The sequence below is a fragment of the Sarcophilus harrisii genome, chromosome 1 (assembly GCF_902635505.1).
Source record: "Sarcophilus harrisii chromosome 1, mSarHar1.11, whole genome shotgun sequence".
Taxonomy (NCBI): domain Eukaryota; kingdom Metazoa; phylum Chordata; class Mammalia; order Dasyuromorphia; family Dasyuridae; genus Sarcophilus; species Sarcophilus harrisii.
This window is the reverse complement of record NC_045426.1, coordinates 96,691,896-96,708,059: the sequence shown is the minus strand read 5'-3', so window position 1 is coordinate 96,708,059 and position 16,164 is coordinate 96,691,896.

The window sequence follows — 16,164 nt, the reverse complement described above, 5'->3', positions numbered from 1 at the left end:
AGAAGCCCTAAAATGTACAAAGGTTAAGATCCTGACAAAAGAAATACAAAGAAACCTACTTAAAGTTAAAATTTGTAAAATATTATGGGTTAGAATTATATTACTGATAATGAAAATGCATTTTAAGTGAATATTTCTTGACACTGTCTCTTTCTGTGTCTCTGTGTCTCTGTCTCTATGTCTCATTCTCTCTCTGTCTCTCTCTTTTTTTGTGTAATATATTATATATATATATATATATTTTTTTTTGTGTGTGTGTGCTTTAACACTTTTTTTAGTTCAATATTCTCTTCATTTTCAACCATTACCCAACCCATTAAGAAATCAAACATTTGGATATTCATTATATTGTGAAGTCAGGCAAAATATATTTCCATATCAGGAATGATACAAATTAATGCACCAACCTAATGTTGGAAAACATACTGGAATATGAATACATAGATCTAGATACTTTCTAATCTGGACTGTATCCCAAATGCACTGTATGACCTCGTGAAGAAAATGTAAGTCATCCAAAACTCAATTTCTTCATATGGAAGGCATTGATCTCTAAGGTTCCTTCTTCCAACTCTAAATTGTAAAATTATTTCAGTTATAGGTAATGTTTATTATAAAGTGTGAATTAAGATTGACATTTATGACTTGTGAACAGCATTTTTTAACCAGCTATAATTAGTTCAAGCATATTGTCAAATGCAAATAATAGTGGGATTTAAAATTAGAAGGGATATTAAGATCTTCTTGTCTAAATATGTGAAGTATAAAAAATATAGAGAATAAATAGTAGCACCAAGCTTCGAAACCAGAGCTTTTGACTTTAAATTGTGTGGCCCCATTATAAAATCTAAGAAAAGATTTCAAATAGTCCTATGAAAAAAGTCAGTTCCAGTTGATTAAATACCTGGCATCAAGGAAAGCCCCCCAACAATACTTTTTTGATTTAAATTTTCCACTTCTCTGGATGTTTGATGTCATATGGACAGCTAGCCTCCATATAATTTCTACAATGTCATGGTATTTTAGCAAACCAATATGTGCGTGTGTGCATGTGTGTATTTGACTGTATATATCTGTATATACACATGTATATAATATGTGCTTGTGTTTGCATATGTATATATGCATTTTCAAACATGTAAATGCAAATGTGTGCACTTGTGTGTGTATATAATCATATATGTATGCATGCACATATAGATAGATAGATAGATATAGATATATAGATGTGTGTGTTTAAAGACAGTTTTATAACATTGTTAACCATGTAGATTTAATATGTGAAAAGAACACAGATTAATCACATAAGGTTATTGCTGAATCCCAAAGTACCTAGGCTGACAGCCTAATTAAGATGCTGGCTCTGTATTATATGACTAATATTCAATTTTGCAGGTTTTCTATGTTCCACCAAAAAGCAATGCTCTCCTTGTCACTTTGTACTTAGAAGACATGGCTTGACCTTCATTAATAACTGAATTTGTGTCTAACAAGGAAGTTTTTAAACAGGATTACATGGTAGTTCACCAAGTCATGATTAAACATGATGCTTTATACTTTCACTGTGACTTGATGAATGTTTACAATCTTAAAAGAAAGTCATTTCTTATCAGCTTTACCCATATAGTAATGAAAGTGAGTCATGATTTAAAACCAGGACTTTATTGCTAAAGGAGCATAAGATGTGCCAACTTTCTATGTCATATTATTTCTTTAGAAGTCAGGCAAAAGCTCACTCTGGACATTCCACAGCTTTTGTCTTCCCTATCATCCCACTGCTAGTACCAGACTAAAAGACTATAATGTGCTTAATCACCACCCAGGAGATGGGGAGAAAGAGTCAAAGAGATGCAACCTCCATAAAGATAAGGGATGATTCTATAAATGGATTGGCAGCCGAGGAAAGAAAAATGATTTTTTTTTTCTGGGAGAAATGGATGTAGGCGGATGGCCTAGGGACACAAAACCTACATCAATAACTGCTTGCTATTTCCTCATATGTTCCTGTATTTTTTTTCCTTATTGTCTTTTTACTCTTACCAGTATATGTATTCCACCTCACCCCACCACCATTCAAAACAATTATTCCTGACTCAAGAGCATGCATTAATTAAGCAATTAAATATGACAATAATTGAATTAGTGAATATTAATTCACATTAAATATGTTGCTAACTAAAATATAGAAGGGCAAGTGATACAAAACCAGGCATAAATGAAGACATTCACAAAAAACAAAGTGATCTTTTGAATTGAAGCAAAAAGTTGAAGTACTATGCATATTAATTGACAAACTTTATATTGCCAATTCTTTCTTAGAAATGCTTTAAGAAGCATTAAAGGATAACAGTTTAACCCTGAAATCAATCACTCCTTACATATAATTTATTTAATAAATTTACCTAAATTTATGTGCCTTAATGAAACAGGTGACATTCATCCAACAGAATAGAAACTAATGTGTTTGGTGAACCTTGTTGGAAAAGTGATAATTCATAAAATCATAGAGTTAATGTTAGAAAAGATATTAAAAATAATCTAGTTAATCCTTTCATTTTATAGCTGAGGAATGTGAGGTACAAAGAAAAGAAATGACATATCCAAGATTTCAATTGAATTAAGTGGAATGTCTGGGATTTGAGCTGGTCTATGTTATTCCTCAAAAGATGATTAATTGTTGCCTACTTTTTAACCAAATGATAAATTAATTAATGAATAAATGAGCAAAAGGAAAATATTCATCAAGTGCTTACTGTATGTGCCAACTGCAATACTAAGTACTGGAATTTTTTTTTTTTTAATTTCATGTTCGAAAAGAGAATTCTAATTGGGAGAAATAAAGGAATTAAGCTTGAGGAAAGGAAGAAATGCTTAGGTCATGTCTTTAGGTTAGACATCAAGACCTAGAAATGGTAAGAAAGCACTAGAAATGGTAAGAAAGCAATGGTAAGAAAAATCAGCATTCTTCAGTGAATTTTTGTGCCTCTCTTTCCATTAAGCCATTCTGGCTTTTTGTACCTCCTTTACCATTTGGCCTAGCCTTTTTAATGAAGATATTATTTTATTCAGTATTTTCCAGGCACGTGTGTGTATGCCTTCTTTGTCAAATTGCTATCACTTCATGATTTTCTTACATTACTCTCATTTTTATTCCTAATTTTACTTTTTTCTCATGTGATTTTCAAAATACTTTTTGAGCTCTTTCATCACCAAGAAACAATTCAAATTTTTCTTGAAGTCTCTGGGTATAGAAATTTTGACATTCTTAATATCCTCTGAGTATGTGTTTTTATCTTTCTTGTCACTCTAGTAACTTTTTATGGTAGAATATTTTTTTTCTGTTTGTTCATTCACCCAACCTATAACTTAACTTTTTTTTTTAAGTGGGATTCAGCTTTCAGTGTGGAAAGTACATAGTCTCAAATTTCAGGATTTTATGCAGATGTTTTCAGAAATACCTCTAGGGAGTTGCCAATTTTCAACTCTTCCAATGTGGAATGATCTAAAGAGAGAGTTTTGCTCTTTTTCTAGCCTATGTTTTGGCCTATAAGTGACCACAACTATCTTTTCTGCCCTAGAATTGTTCCCTGCCCAATGAAGCCTCATGTTCTGGTGTGCTAGCTCCAACTTGCCCTGGGACTGCCGCCCAGGACTGAGATCTGGTTCTGAGTATGGGAAAAGCAACAGAGCCTCTTCTCAATGTTAAGAAAGAGAACCCTCTAATCTACTTCTGACTAGTTGTTCCTTCCTTAATGTCTGTAGGCTGAGAACTCCAGAAGCAGTTACTGCTGCTGCTGATTCAATTTGCTGTGCTCATGGGTATGTTGATGAAACTTGCACCAAATTGTAAACCACTTTAACCTGGAGAAACTCACTTTTCCTGCTGACCATCTATATTGTTTTAGGCTGGAAATTTGTTTCTCTCCATATTTTTGTGGGTTCTGATGCTTTAGATTAGAATTAGAGTCATTATTTAAAAGTATTTGGAGGGTGTTTGGAGGAAACTTCAGGTGAATCCCTGCCTTTCCTCCCCCATCTTGGCTCTGCATCCTTTAGTCCTAGGTCTTTATGCTCTGATTTAATCTATTAGAGCAACTGTTCTCAGCTGAACTATAAAATAATGAGCTATTTGTATAATCTTTGTAGCACTCTGGGGGAAAAAAAATCACTGTCAAAGATCCTTGTAAATGCTGCCCTTTTTTATGAGATAATTTATCCATCATATTTTATGGAAAACTATTAAATCCAGAAATGTACATAATGTATGATTTTTTAAAAAATATAGGATACCAAATGAACAATATATTACTCAATAATTTCATTTGAACATATGTTTATGGTACGTTTCCAACTTATTGCCCTTTGTTATCTCATTGCCTCAAGTATCCATAAATTGATCTCCATTGCTATAGAATGTATTTCTTCCCATAGCTAGTAGATAGTTTCTTGAGAAAAAAAAGAAAAGGAAAAGAAAGGAGAAGAAAAATATTGTCCCCTGGTTGCGTACATTATGATCAGACTCCCCAAATTCATGTTGCATTTTTTCTCATACACAGATAAATATATAGTCTGCCATTTTTCCTATATTCAATATCTTTCAAGTTTGGTAAGCCTTACCTGAGTTTAAGTTGTGTTGACAGAGCTTTTGAGGAACTTGCATCACCTTCATGACATAATGAGTCAATAGAGCAAGTTCTTCTTTGCATTTGATAGAGCCTAATAAATCCCCATTTAAAGTGTAAAATTCCCAATATTCACATTGTCCCAATAGTAAACAGCTATGCACTGAGCTTGCAGCTGTGTTTGCATTGAAGCTGTGCTGAAGACATGGCAGAGTAATGTTGTGCATACAGTGTGTAGCCCATTTGCTTGCTGCTAATTCACTGGAGACCTGCCCTAATATCTTGTTGCCTTAGGCTTTCCATCTGTAAAATGTAGATAAACATTTATGACACTTGGTAAATATTGTATAGAATTCTGAGAGTTTGGGGTAATAGAAAATAATGATCTGCAGTGCTACTTCCCCAAAAGGTGAGCACAGTATAGATAAATGACAGACAAGAGTCAAAGTTGGATGAAACAAGAATTGATTTTCTTGTATTCCCACACTCCAATACTTTTTATTTCTTTTTCTGATGAGATTGCATACTATACTAGTGCTAAGAAGGCACATTCCTTTCTATTCATTTCAGTTAAGCTTAACAAATGTGTACTGAGTATTTCCAATATACTATGCTAACAAAAGGATTGATACAACAATGAAGATGAAGTATTTGCTCTTAAGAAGCTGATCACCTAGTAGAAGTGGGAACACAAACTCTAAAACAAATTAGGATACATGATGCTAAAGAGTTACCACAATATAGTTTTGACCAAGAACTCTTACTACAAATGTTTGTCCATTATCCCTCAATAAGTTCTTCAAAATTCCTTTCATGATGTTACTGATTAAACTCAAAATTTCAAATAATTCAAAATTTCTTGAAAGCTGTTTTGGCCAAAGACGTCAAGGTGAATTATTTAGATGCAAACATTTTCTTCAGACTATAAGATATTCATCCAGAAAAAAGGCTTTTTAGATTTTTTTTTCCTTTTTAAAACTTCTAGCACGACAGGAAATCTTGTCTCTAGTGAAGCAATGATAGACTTTAATAAATATATAATATGATGATAATCATAATGATTCAAGAATTATAGAAATTCCCATATGGAGATGAAGTGGTGCATTAAAACCAATGGTATTCTGATAAATTATTTTAAAATGGCCAGCTCTCAAAAAAGATTTTTGCACACCATCTACTTATATGAATACCCTGAATTATTAATAATATCCCCTCACTTTCTTAAGGCTAACCAATCAGCAAAGCAATTAATTGTGCTCTGATTTACAGCATTTGCCTATTTCCAACATGTAAAATGCTGGTCCTGAAATTTAAAAATTATCTCATTATCTGGGTTGAACTGACTCAACCTGATGCAAATTTGTACATAAATTTTCATGTCATAAATTATGAAGACATTCTTCCAAGAATGAATTGCAATACCTTATTGGCAATGGTTGATGTCTTTTGTTTTGTATTTTCTGATATATGTTATTATATGTGTATTTCCTCTGAATTCTGTTTTGCTATCAGTTTGAAAGAATGAATTTTTTTGTTAAAAATCCAAGAAATTGATTTAAAAATGTTCCAATGACCTAGGAATTTGACTAATTCAGACTACATTGGGAAAAATACATATACACACACACATTATAATCAGGGCTACTGATATGCTTTGACATACAATGAGACAAAGATGGCAAAGAAATTCTTAATAAACAATATGAAAGAAGTGTTATTTCATCATGAAGTAGTTAAAATGTTCCAAAATTTTGTAAACTCATTGCCAAATCATATAAAACAAGTGCTCTAAACAAAAGGCATATTTCAGGTTCAAAGTTTTTTAAAGTAAGGCAGCTAGGTGGTACAGTGGATAGAGCACCAACCCTGAAGTCAGGAGGATTTGACTTCAAATCTGGCCTTAGATCCTTCACATTTCCTAGCTGTGTGACTCTGTGCAAGTCACTTAACCCCAGTTGCCTCAGGGGGAAAAAGTTTTTAATGTAAAGAACAATTAAAGATTAATAGAAGTCAATTATTTTATCTTATTCCAAGCAATTCACACCCCTGTAAAAGATTTAATGTTTGTTAACATTTATTATAATCCTTACAGTGTTATGTAAATATTAGCTTTTATTAAACCTTTATTGAGATAACATACATAACATTTTGAGAAGAATTGAGTCCCAAGGAATGGAGTGAACAAATCAATTAGAAATGTCTCAGGTGAATATTTAGCTATCATGGATCAATATTTTGCTTCTTTTAATACCTAAGTTAGAAATGCTGTCCAATAGCTTTATGCAATAATATAGCCTCATATGAATTTAAAGCTAGATATGATGTAAGAAGTCTAACTCCTTTGTTTTATGGATCACAGACTGAGACCTAGAAAAGTTATTTACCTTTTTTGTTTGCAGTGTGGACTAAGATCTACATGTCTTGATTTATAGTGCAATGTTGTTTTCCTTATTAACCCTCCTTCCCTCTCCCCCACCCCACCTTCCTAAAATATCCAGCTTTACAAGTCATGAGGGGCCTGTATAACCTACATTGGTATTCACCAATTCTTTTCATCCCTGTTGTATCATTTGAATCAAATAATCTAGGTATCCTAAAGGTATTCATATGTACTTTTGAAACATCTTTCCCCTTACCCAGAAGAATACACGAATCAAGCATATGACAGTTCTGAAATTAGCTGCCACCTAACATCTTCTTGTTCTCTTTGTATAAATAAAGGAAATTGGTTGGCATGCATACAGACTCTTCCTATTCATTATTCCTTAGAACACCACTATGAAAAATAATTGACATTTCTCAACATGACAAAATATGTGTAGCCACCACTTTTCAGCATCCCCTAGAGAGCTAGTTATGCGTTATTTACTCCATACACAATGCTACAACACAGCCTGAATTGCTGATGGAGTAAGCCAGTGGGAGTCAGATGCAAACCTTTTAACACAGCAGTCATACATAGAATGTACTGAGAAAGAAAAATGTCAATAATTATTCAGAAGAAATATTATAGTAATAGTAGATTTTCCTAATATTCAAGGCTTTCACATTTTAAAGTAATAGTTTTTCATGACTCTTTCTTAGGGCAGGGCATTTAGAGAGTCATTTCTTTTCTCAATGTATATGTTTTCATTAGTACATCAGAACATCATTTAAGTCTGTTACTTTTCTTAAAACCTCCATAACCACTCTAGTTTTTAAATAGGTGTCCCATGGCTTAAACTTCCATATTTATGTCCATCACATTTCCTGTTGAGTTTGTTTATATTCTTTTGTTTTTCATTTTTACTTCTTATATTTGGAATGACTTCAATAATATTCCTTTTGATTAGATCATTTGGCATTTTGCCTAATCACATCTTACTACAATGGTCTTACATTTGACCTAGCTGAGAGAGTGATGAACTTTTTGAATCAAAAGGAATGAAATTGAGTCCTGTCTCTGTCACTTTACTCCTCTTGTGACTGGACAAATCATAACTTCCTCTCTGCTCTGTTTCCTTAGTATCCTTATCTATAAAATAAAGGTATTCATCAAGATCCCTATAAGGTCTCTTCCAATTCTAAACTAATGAATGATCCTATAATGCCATGATCATGTATTCTGGTATTTAAGGTTGTTACTAGAGTTGGGATGGAGGGGGAAAAAATGGAGATTAATTGGTATGTAAGATACATAAAACAAAGCCTACATTTCTCTGCAAATCCAAATTTTTGAGATGAGTGGCATGACAGATATTGAAATAAAGATTCCTTTAGAGAGATTGTGGCATATCAAACAGGTGATGTAGAGTAGTAGAAATAATAATTAGTATTTGTATTGCCCTTTTAAGTTTTTCCAAGTGTTTTATGTATCCAAGAAGGGAATGCAAATTTTTGAGGTGAATGGAATGACATATAGTGAAATAAAAATTCCATTGAAGGGATTGTGGTAGATCAGACAGGTGATGTAGTATAGTAGAAATAATAATTAATATTTGTATTGCACTTGTTTTGCCAAGTGTTTTATGTATATTATTTCATTTGATCATTCTAATGTGTATTTCTATTGTGATAAAAGTATTTTTAAGCTATTGAGAGGCAAATATGCATTTACACATTCATATATACACATGTATGCACATACATACATACATTAATTAATTACTGAATTAAGAGATCAGAGAAAGACTTATAATGTTAGCAGGGGAACCAGAGTGTCCAGTTTAGTAAATTTATAGGGATCTAACGACACTTTCAGCTAAATGGCATATCAGATAGAGTGCCAGGCTTTGAGTCAAGCTGACTCCTCTTTTGAAGTTCAAATCTAGCCTCAGACATTTACTAACTGTGATCCCTAGAAAGTCACTTAATCTTGTTTACCTTAGTCCTTTATCTCTTAAATGACTCAAAGAAGTGGCAAATAATTCCAGTATCTGCCCAAAATGCCATAGATAGATTCAGAAAGAGTTAGATATGAAATGAAAAACAAGAAACAAAAACAACCCTTCATCAGTAGCACATTTATATAGAACTTGGAGACTATAATAAAGGGTGTCCCATGGGTACAAATATCCTCTTTGAGAAATATTGCTTTTAGAAAAGATGTGGGAAAAGACTGTTGGCTATGCTCAGGTGCTTGGCTGAATAAATTTTCATCTGTATTATTTTTAAATCTAGGCTCAATTTATGGTCCACTGAAAAAGCTTAAGTAATTATGGTGTGTATGTGTTTATGTATATATGTGTAAGTGCATTGATAGAGGTTTATGAAGATATTCCGGGATGACTGACATCTATAGTGTAAGATTTGCTGAGTCTTGTTAAAGACTGCTCATCACCCTTTGTGTTACTTTCATCCAACTAGTCATTTGTTGCTCCAAAAAAGTATAGGAGCAATCACATTCTAGTAAAAATTTCTTGATAATCAGGGAAAAGTCAGATTAAAATAACCAAAAGATGTAAATATTGTCAGTGAGTTAGCGGAAGTCTACCCCAAGTATGTGTAGATAGGCATAATAGGCATATGAAAACAATTTGTTCCAATAGCCATAAAGGAGACTGAAGCAGGTTTTGTGAATTGCTTAAAGATATTAAGGTCATACATTGTCTCCCAGGCCACTGATTGATAGTCATCCTAAGTTTTGTCTTGCCACAGGATATGGATCCTTCTGGAGAGTAACACTAATGATTTTATGTAAATGCATCATTTAAAACTAATTCATGCCCAAGTAAAAACATCATCCTTTGATGTCATTGATCCTGTTTGAAAATGAAAGAACAGTAACAACTATCCACACACACACATATATATGTATATATATGCATACATGAACATACAGACATATGTTTGTACACACATACTTTGATGAAGATGCTCTGTGTTAGACTTTAAAAATAAAGTTTCCATGTGTGGATGATAAGATTCTCAAAATCTCTTATTAAAAAATGTTTTATCCATTGTATAACCCTTAGTTGCTTTGTAAAAGTTTCTGAATAAAATTAATATTAATTAACAAAGCAAGTGAGATGGCTCTAAATATACATACTGGAAAAATAAAGTAGAGCTATTACAATGATTTGCATACTTGGTGACAACATAAAGCAGAATGACAACAACAACAAAAGAAGGTCAGGATGGTATATTTTTCTGTTCTACAAAAATGTAGGTAGTCAGATAAAAAGCATGTCCTTATGGGTGCAAGCCAAGATACCAGAACAAAAGAGGAGGCTGCTTATTGAAGGGGGAGGAGGAGTTGGATTTGGAATTTAGTAGTATTAATGCTAAGTAGAATCTGATCAAGATAAAGCTAATCTCCTTCCTTTCTTCCAAGAATAAGGAGTATAAAAAGTGGGGGTTATGTCCCTTATGCCTTTGAAGCATGTTTATATGTTTGTTTCTGCTGTAGCTTTGAAGGAATTATTCTTTTATAAAAGCTAAGCAGATTGTTAAATGGTTAAATAGAACTGCAGTACTGAAACCCATAAAACAGAGTGTTAACAGTCGCCAGGGCATTGATTGATACCCTTAAGTTCCTTTAAAGATACCAGAGAATCCTTGGGGTGGAATGAAAAGTAATATAGCTATCCTTGTGGAACTCCAATCCCAAAGCACTTAGGAAATGGGACTAAAGTCATTATTGTCCTATGTGAAATGGTAAATGCAGTACCCCCTAGCAGCTGAGGACTAAAAAGATCATCCTAGTTCCTTCCTTCATTTTTGTGTGGGACAGTGACTCTTACTTAAATTAAAATCAGAAACTCTGAAGGTAAAAAGAGAGAGAAAAAAAAGGACTTATTATGATCTCACAAGAAAGGGCAGCTCCCAAAGACAGTAGTGAGGTAGGCCTGTAAAGCAGAAAGTGCAAATACAGGATTACATAGACCTTAATGCAGAAGCCCCCATATCCTTCTGACTTTTTCTCCCATTGACTGAGAAAGTTCAGGTTTATATCCCAAGGCAAAAATCTACACAAAGACTATAATCTACCCAGAGACAAAGAATACTAGCCAATAACACACTCTTTACCTTATTAGAAACATAATGCTAATTGTGGCAGAAAGGACAGTGGGAACAAGAAGAAAACGTAAGTGAACAACTGCAGATTTGAATATAGTACAGGTAACAAGTTATAATTAGGATATAGATTGAGGCCACATTCTTATTGGAGGTCTTCTCTCAGTTTATCCTACTCAGTTTTATGAATAAAGAAGTTGAATATCATCAAGAAAAAAAAAAAAAAGACTTGCTCAAAGTCTCTCAGCTTGTAAGTGATTTTGAACCATTGCAAGTGTTTAATAAATATTTGTGGATTAACTGACTACCTAATATCAGGCAAATTTGTTTCCTCTTTTATTTTGTTGGCACTCATAATTACCTGACAATCTCAATACTTTCTATAGTTGAAAAGTTGATGTTTCTGGTGAAAGCATGTGTACAAATTATTAGTTTGTGTGTTTTGCTTTATTTTTAGCCAAAGAAAGCAAGTATTGTGATCAACATTTTACCTCTCCATGATATTTAAGTAATTCTATAATGTTAGTTTTTACTGGATAGTTCTGTAAATAACCTTATAAAAGCTATACCTCAATTTCTTTGAGCTTGGAGCTATGTTTACTATTAGTTCATTTACTTCTTTAACAAACCTACACACTTAGTTATCAGCACTGATATCAGGATAAACAATAATGCTATTCAATCACCATAGATGGCAAATCAACATTAACTGTTAAGTGATTTGATCTGAGCAAATAAATAAAATTAATGTTGTCAAGTAATATGGGAATACAATTAATTTCAAAAGAATCCAACCAGCAATGATTAAGTGAATATTGTGTGCATATTATTGTTATGAACACTGATGATACAAAAAGAAAACAAAATCCTGTTCCTATCTTCAAGAAGCTTGTATTTTCCAAGTTAATATACCATTAACAAAAGAAAAAATATAAACAAATTATTTTAAAAGGAAAAAAAGTATACACAAACTAAAGTAATGAGGGAATACTTCCAATAGGAAGTGACTATTGAGTTTATTGAGCCTGAAAGGAAACCAGAATTTTAAGAGACATCAATGAAGAAGAAAATAAAATATCTTTGAGGCATAGAGAACCTATTCTAAGACACAGAAATGGGAAATATGACGCATAGTTGAGAAAAAAAGTAATTAGGCTAGATCCTAGATGGTGTAAAGGGGAATAGTGAAGCAAGCAATATAGAAAATGGTGCAGAAAGCAAAAAATTTTCTGAGAGGTCAAAGATATAGGTCAACACTTCCCCTGGAAATCTGAAATGGGACTACATTGGTCAACACCCTTCACTGGAAGTCTCAGATAGGACTGTATTCCATACTAGGAATAATTCTTTTCTATTTTACTGTCTTTAGCAGATATCAAGAGATTAAGAATTTAATATGTTATATAGGAAGATAATAAGTTTTTCATATTAAATATAAATTGGAGAAGTAATTATTTGAATTTTGATTGTTTCCACCATTATTTACCAAGCTAGTAGTTTTCCCTCTTAGGGGCTGTTGTTTCCAACTTTTTTTTTTTTCTTGAGTATAGATTGCACTGGTCTGCTAAAATGCTAGTATAATTAGATGATTTGGATTTATTATGTTCAACATATTCCATTAATATATCTGAGATTCTTATTCCTCTCTCTGCCTGATCTATCCAAATTTATAGATTTAATATTTGATTCTTAAGGGGGCAAATAAGTGATAATATAAATATACAGTCAGTAAATGAGATAAATATAATAAACCTTAAAGTGAATAATTCTTCTATGGGAAAATCTATTTTCCTTTTTTTAAATTACAACTCATATTTTACACATAGACTTTGATTAAAATCTTCCTTTCTAATTTGCCCTCAGTCCTACTCTTCTGGTAAACTCTCCTAGGACTATTCTAGATTTAGTTGGTTTAAGAGAGTTTCCTGACTGCTTCCCTAAAGTGCCAGAAAATGAGTTTGCTAGTCTAAAATCCCTTCATTCATTCATTTCTTTTCTTTGCAGGAAAAGAAGAAAGAAAAAAAAAAAAGAGTTAAGTTCAATGCTGCTACCTGGAGGCTATAGAACTCCTCATGCATAGAATTTATGCATGGCCAAAGCAGAAATGACTTCTACTGACATTTAATCTTAGTCAATCAGGACCCAAAGATGAACAATGGAGCTTATCCTAGGGCCTATTGCTGCTCACTGAGAATCAGATTGGTTTTGGTTTAAAGCATGTTCTTTAAGAAAGAAATCAAGCCAGTAAACCTCAGAATGTTTGGGGAGGGTCATTTATTTATTTATTTTATTTTTGGGGGAATAAGTGAAAAAGGAAATTTTTGCTTTAATTGTTACCTACCCTTAATCACTGAATGAATGCAACTCAGTCAAATGACCCATTGAGCACATTACCTTAAAAGGTGCAAGGTCTCTCATTTTATGCAGGGCTATTTGCAGTCATCTTGAGCCTTATTTGGCCACTGGACCCAGATGGTTCTGGAAGAGAAAATGAAGCAGTGATTTTGCACAGCCCTCCCTCAGTCAAATTCAATTCACTTGCATATCATCACTTGCATATCATCACATATATGAAGACCTGACATCATGGTCTCCTTTGAGAATGAAGGACAAACAACAGTCCTGTTGTTGAGGTCTAGATTTGGGGTACCTAAATGAAATTAGGGTTTAGTTGAGATCTAGTGGCAGGTTTGGGGTACAGGGAGTCAAATGGAGCTCCCTTGCAACCTCCCTGGGTTCAGTGTAAGGATACAGTGGTAAATGTGGTCTAGTAGTGGCTCGAGTCCCCAATAAAGGCCCAAGAGCTACATTGATAAAAGAGGTTTATTATTGGGTTTGGAAGTAAGGAGATAAGTGAAGGTAGAGATAAGGAGGGCACCAGACCGAGGGTCCAGTGGACAGAGGGACCTCACGTAACTAGCATGTTTGGGATCTCTGCAAAGAGGGTGTTCCCAGTGTGGCCCTTTTATAATAGGAGATTTAACTTGAGGGGCTTTTGGGTGTAGCCCCAAAGTTGGCTCAGATCCGGGTGGGACTGGGACAGGCCTGGATCTTCTATTGGAATACAAAGGAATCAGGATTTGTGAGTTAAAGGGTAATTACATTAACTAGGAGGGGTTGGGAATCAAAGATAGGAATCTTTCCCACATCACTGTCAGGGATAGCATCCATTCCACTTGACTCTTGAAAAATAATGAAATCTCCTTTAAGATTACCTGCTCACATGACCTGGCATAAACACACACACTCTCTCTCTCTCAATCTCTTTCATTTGCTATCTCTATAGATAATATGCAATGTATGTGTATTTGTGTATATATAAATACATAAAAATTATATTCTTCCTAGAAACTTCTTAATTTGAATTGAAATTTTTACAAACTGCTTTAACAAAGAATTATTTGGCAAATGGTCTCAAAAGTGTGATTCTTTATTATACAACATTTTAAATTATTAGATAAGTGGTTGACTTGGGTTTTGAATTTACATCAAAATATAATTTTTAAAAAATCAGTTGAAATTAATTAGTAGAGGAATGATTTATGTCTCTTCTAGGGAGAAACATTACTTTACCAAAGGATAATAAAAGGATACCCAAAAAAATGACTTCAATACCATGTTCCTTCATCTAGTAAATGAAGAGAATAGAAATATGGGCACATGGCAAAGATTTTAGTTCAGAGTATTAGTGACAAGATAATTATATAAAGTAAAATTGTTTAAAGAAAAAAAATGAAAATGGTGGGAGGTCAGAGCTGTAGCTGAGTAAGAAAATGCCAGAGGCCAAGATGGGATACAAAAAAATCAATTTAAAAATATATATATAGAAGGGTTGAGAGTTCTCAGTATAATTATAAAGATGGATGGAAAGAGAACTCTTACTGGGAACTGGGAATATAATGGAAGAGATCTATTAATGTTCAAAGATCTCAGTCCAGATTATAAAAGCCTAGAGAATGACAAAGGAGTTCCTCTTTCAAGGTAAACATGATTCATCCTAATTTTAATTTATGCTATTAGAAGATTACTTTTTTTGAAAAATATTGTGTTCTCCTTAAATAAGAGGTAGAGATACAAAGGAACAGATAAGTCCATACTATCTACAAGATTCCACCTGTGTCTGTTTGTTTGTTTGTGTGTGTGTGTGTGTGTGTGTGTGTGTGTGTGAGAGAGAGAGAGAGAGAGAGAGAGAAACAGAGACAGTGATAATTACAAAAGATAAACCAAATACATTCAAATACTTGAAATTTAAACTCTTTTTCATTAACACAAAAAATACAGCCAGAATAAAAACAAAAATTTTAATCTGACAAAAAATAAGTTTTAAATATTTTTGGAAAAAATCAAATATCCAATGTTTGTGGCAGCCCTTTTTGTAGTGGCAAGAAACTGAAAACTAAATAGATGTCCATCACTTGAAGAAGGCCTGAGTAAATTATGGTATATGAATGTTATGGAATGTAATTCTGTAAGAAATGACCAGCAGGATGATTTCAGAGAAGCCTGGAGAGACTTATGTGAATTAATGCTAAATGAAATGAGCAGAACCAGGAAATCATTATTCATGGCAACAGCAAGACTATATGATGATCAACTCTGATGAACATGGCTCTTTCCAACCATGAGATGATTCAGATCAATTCCAATAATCTAGTCATGAAGAGAGGCATCTAAACCCATAAAGAGGACTATGGGAACTGACTCTGGTTCACAATATAACATTTTCACTCTTATTGTTGTTGTTTGTTTGCATTTTTTTTTGTTTCTCTTTTTTTTCTTGTGTAGCATAATTGTATAAATATATATATATACATGTGTTGGATTTAAGAGGGTAAGCATCGTGATACAAGAGGGGTACATAAGTTTAAAACGGGGAAAGAGGGTTGGGGGAGGCAAGAATAAGTAAAGCATAATCTGGGGTTATTAGCATGGCAGGAAATACAGATATAGTAATTCTAACCGTAAATGTGAATGGGATGAACTCCCCCATAAAGAGGAGGCAGATAGCAGACTGGATCAAAAGTCAGAACCCTACAATATGTTGTTT